Here is a 5213-nt window from a genome sequence, read left to right on the forward strand (position 1 = left end):
GGTCAGATCTGCCCACTGGCCACCGGAGTGAGGAGCTGCTAGGGACAAAAGAAGATGCAGGCGGCAGCAGCTCTTTCTCCGTGGGCATTCCGGGCGTGGCACCTTGTGGGGGTCGGGAGCTCTGTCCTTCAATAAGTCTTAGATTTTAAGGTTAATCTTTTATTTACATCCAAAAGACTCTATAGGGCAAGACGAGAAGAAAAAAATTCACAATGAATTTTGAACTCCAACTTTTTAAATGGTTAAGGGCACTTGAACTTCTAAATGTAATTGAGACCAAGAGTCTATGAAAATGCCAAACAAAAGAAAATAAGAGATTCTAAATGATGCTTGATAAGCACTCATTTAATACTGCAAATACTTATACAGGGGACAAAATGAATGATTTGATTGGGCAGCAGTTATTGTTAGAGGAAAATAAAGTGAAAGAAACTGAAATATTTAGGTACCTATCAAGAAGTGATGAAAGCCAGCTGTGGGAAAAGATTCTGTAAGGGAGAGTTTCTGTATTACAAAGGAAATAGCTGTACATTGTCAAGAAGGGAATCGGTGAGATGGAAAGCACCACAAGAAGATGCCATATTCAAAAAAGGTTTCCTCAACATTTCCTTCTTACTGTGCCAAGGTAGGGAATTTTGCTTCATCACTCTGCTAATTGAACATGAAACTTTTGTGACTGTCTTAATATTGTATTTTAAGATATCTCTTGGGATCCCAGGAATGTATTATGCTACACCTATCATTCCACAGGCTGCGTTTATTAGCTGGGATGAGAATAAGGGGATGTCTATGGCAATTTTCAGAAGATAATACTTCAGTGCTAAAAGCTGAATGTCTAGACTCCTACACATTTGTGACAACAAACAGAGAAGTGACTCTGAATTATTCTTAGCATGTACAGGGATAGCCAAATGTAGGTTTACAGTTGTGAGTATGCGAAAGAGTTTATTCTTGTATTATTATTTATTAATTATTGTATTAGTCATTTGTGTTACAACTATAAACCTATTTAAATAATGAATAGTATTTTATATATTGTCTGATAGATCTGTTGGCATCACCTTTCTTGTAATAAATATAATGTGATGGTTGATGACAGCCACTGGCTATTAAATATTTTACTTTAACATATGTGACAACTAGAATATGAAATCGACTATACACATAGCCACAGTTGAAGTCTGTGCCCTTGAAACTTCATGTGTTTTGAAGCAGCATTATAGACTGGGAAGCCAATGATAAGCAAACTAAAAGTAGCTTATTTCAGATATTCATTAACAACATTGTGACAGTTAATGTCATGTGTCAACTTGTATGGACCACATGGTGTTCAGATATTAGCTTAAGCATTATTTCTGAGTATGTCTGTGAAGGTGTTTCTGACTGAGACTAACATTTGAATCAGTAGACTGAGTAAAACAGATTGCCCTCCCCGATGTGGGTGGACCTGATCCAATCCATTGAAGATCTGATAGAATAAAAATCTGAGTAAGAAAGAACTTCCTCTCCTTGCCTGACTGTCTTTGAGCTGAAACATGGGTCTTTCCCTGTTTTTATTTCAAACTCGGAATGTAACTTACACCATTGGCTTTCCTGGTTCTCAGACTCAGACTGGAACTATACCATAGGTTCTCCTGGGTCTAGACTTCTTAGCCTCCAGAGTTGCATGAGCTAATTCCTTATAATAAATATATTTGGAGATAGATAGATAGATAGATAGATAGATAGATAGATAGATTCCAGTTGGTTCTGCTTCTCTGGAGAACCCTGTCTAAGACAAACATAAAATACTTTGGAGTCTTACAATCAGGCTAGACATCACAAAGGAACAGACAGTCTAGCAAGATTTCCTGGACTTCCTGTGTTCAGTTAAGGCAGCAGTGCCACGAGATGAGACTTTCTTGTTCATTTTTGTACTTCCACTTCCTGTCAAGTGCTGTTAACCAGCAAATTCAGAGGTGCATGAAAATTTAAATAAACTCAAAGTATGCATAATTATGTGATTAATACCCCCCCCAATTCAGTATCTTTAGGCATTTTTGTGATTTTCATTGTAGTTGATCAGTGGCCAGAGTTTTTACTTTAATTCACAAGTGATCACCATTGCCTCTTTCATTTCCCTAAGGACATAGGCAAAGGTAGTTTTCTTTCTTGGAGAATAGCCAAAACAACAAAAACAATAACCCCACCTATCAGTGCTTTATGGCTTATACCACTGTCCCTCAAATTCTGGCCCCCAGACCAGCAGTATCAGCATCACATGTGAATTTATTAGAAATACAATGTAAAATCTCAAGCTGCACTCCAGATCTTATTAATCAAAAACTCTCTAAAGTTTGACAGTGACCAGAAGGGAGGGGTAGGGGGATAACGAGGGAAAGAAAAGGAAGAATCTAGTCAAGGGACAGGTATAAAGGACCCATGGACACAGACAGTAGAGTGGGGATTGACTGTGGGAGAGGGGGGAGGTGGATGGGGCTGGGGAGAGCAATGGGAGAAAAATTGGAACAACTGTAACTGAACAACAATAAAATAAAATAATATACAAAAAAACAAAAAAAAAATTTGAGCACCATCAGCTTACATAATCACTTCATAAGTATTATCTCATTAGATCCTCAAAACACGAGTGTGGTACTATTATTCCCAATTTTACAGAAGAAGAAGATAAGGCTCCAGAAAGCAAAAAATGGCTTCTAATGATCACACCAATAAAAGGCAGAGCTGAGGCTCAAACCAAGTTCTTGTGATCCAAACCCAATGCTCTTTCACAACATTGTAGCTTCCTCCTCAAATAACTCAAGTATATTCCTAACATGTACCCCCACTGCTATATAAGACTTGGGATACTTTACATAATACCTCCACATAATAGAAAAGCCTAACCTAATAGGGGAACAACAGTAAGTGGCCTCTCAGGGAGCGCCCATGTTTTCCCCTGACTTCTGCATGACAGTGAGGCACACAGAGAACTGGAACCTCCAGATGTGTGGCTCCCAAGAGAGTAACAGTTCGTTGTTTCCAATCCTGCCACCAACTCTCCCATCAGGAGGTTTTCATGTTCTTTCTGCTCACACATGATGTAGTATAGTTTTGTAACAACAGAAGAATGTAAACAACCTAAATGTCCATCAGAAGGTATGGTTAATTAAATTTGCAGTGGTTATATAAAGCATAAGGTAGCTCTCTATGGATTCATATGGGAAGACCACTAATACACACTGATAGGAGGGAAAAGTAAGGTGAAGACCATGTACAATATATAGTATACTATCATCTGTGTGATGAAAAAAAGAATAACTCACACACATATGTTTGCAAATTCACAGAATATTAATGGATAAGTAACAACTAGACAACAGTGGTTTTGTCCAGCAAGAGGAGCTAGAAGGAGGGGGAAGATGAGAAGGGAGACTATGAACAAGGAAGGGAAGCAAGAAGACTTAACTTTTCATTATTTGAATTTTTTAAGTATAGTTTATTGATTATGTTGTTCCAGTTGTCCCAATTCATTTTCCCTTTGCCCCCCTTTGCCCAGTATCCCCCTTCCCTCCAGCAATCCCACCCCCCTTAGTTCATGTCCATGGGTCATGCATATAGGTTCTTTGGCTTCACCCTTTCCTATATTATTCTTAACTCCCCCCTGTCTATTTTGTACCAACCAATTATGTTTCTTAATCCCTGCACCATTTCCTCATTTCTCCCCCTTCTCCCTCCCAGCTGATAATCCTCCAAATGATCCCCATACCTATGATTCTGTTTCTATCCTGGTTTGCTTCGTTGGATTTTGTTTTTATATTTTTAGATTCAGTTGTTGATAGTTGTGAGTTTGTTGTCATTTTAATGTTCATAGTTTTGATCTTCTTTTTCTTAAATAAGTCCCTTTAACACTTCGTATAGTAATGGCTTAGTGATGATGAGCTCCTTTAGCTTTACCTTGTCTGGGAAGCATTTTATCTGCCCTTCTATTCTAAATAATAGCTTTGCTGGATAGAGTAAGCTTGGTTGTGAGTCCTTGTTTTTCATCACATTGAATACTTCTTGCCAGTCCCTTCTTGCCTGCCAAGTTTCTTTTGAAAAATCAGCTGATAGTCTTATAGGCACCCCTTCGTATGTAACTCTCTTCTTTTCTCTTGCTGCTTTTAAGATTCTCTCTTTATCTTTCACTTTTGGCATTTTAATTATGATATGTCTTGGTGTGGTCCTCTTTGGGACTCTCGGACTTGTATGTCTATTTTCTTCACCAAATTTGGGAAATTTGTGCTTCCCAGACTTGTATGTCTATTTTCTTCACCAAATTTGGGAAATTTTCCTTCATTATTTTCTCACATAAGTTTTCAATTTTTTGCTCACCCTCTTCTCCTGTCACCCCTATGATTTCGGTGTTGGCACGTTTAAAGTTGTCCCAGAGGTTATTAAGCCTCTCCTCATTTTTTAAAATCTTGCTTCTTCATTCCATACTGGTTGACTGTTTTTTTCTTCCTTATGTTCCAAATCATTGATTTGAACCCCGGTTTCCTTCCCCTCACCATTGGTTTTCTGTGGATTTTCCTTTGTTTCACTTAGCATAGCCTTCACTTCTTCCCTAATGCGTCTGCCATACTCAAGCATATCTGTCAAGTCTATGAGCATCTTTATCACCAATGTTCTGAATTCTGTGTCTGTTAGGTTGGCTATCTCCTCGTCGCTTAGTTCTCCCACTGGAACCTGATGCATTCCCTCTTTTGGGCCAAACTTCTCTGTCTCTTCATCTTGACAGGCTCCTGTGTTTGTTTGCCTCTTTATCTTAAGTAGAGTTGTTGCACCTGTTATGTTGTAAGGGGTGGAGCCTTCGGTATTCGTCAGTACAAAGCAACCCATTTCACCATGTTGTGGCGCTATATGTGAGGGAGAGGCCTGAGGGGGAACAATATCACTTGCTCAGCACTTGCCCCTTTTCCAGGCACTTCTCCTGCTTCCTGTATGGGACTGGTGCCTCTCTAGATGTTTTCCTGCCCGTTGTTCCCAGAGGGGTGGATCTGCAGATGTTCTAATACTACGGGGACCTCTAAATAAGTGAACTCTGCTGAGAGATCAGCAGTTTCTTCCTCCACCCTGACACCCACTGGTTTTCACAGTCAGAAACAATGAGGCTTTATTTTCCCTGGAGTCAGTACTGTGAGCTATGTGGTCTGGTCTGGTGCTGGGAGTGCTCCCCAGGTGTCCCTCCCTAC

Source organism: Furipterus horrens, unplaced genomic scaffold, assembly GCF_987537825.1.
Source record: "Furipterus horrens unplaced genomic scaffold, mFurHor1.1.pri manual_scaffold_9, whole genome shotgun sequence".
Classification (NCBI taxonomy): Eukaryota; Metazoa; Chordata; class Mammalia; order Chiroptera; family Furipteridae; genus Furipterus; species Furipterus horrens.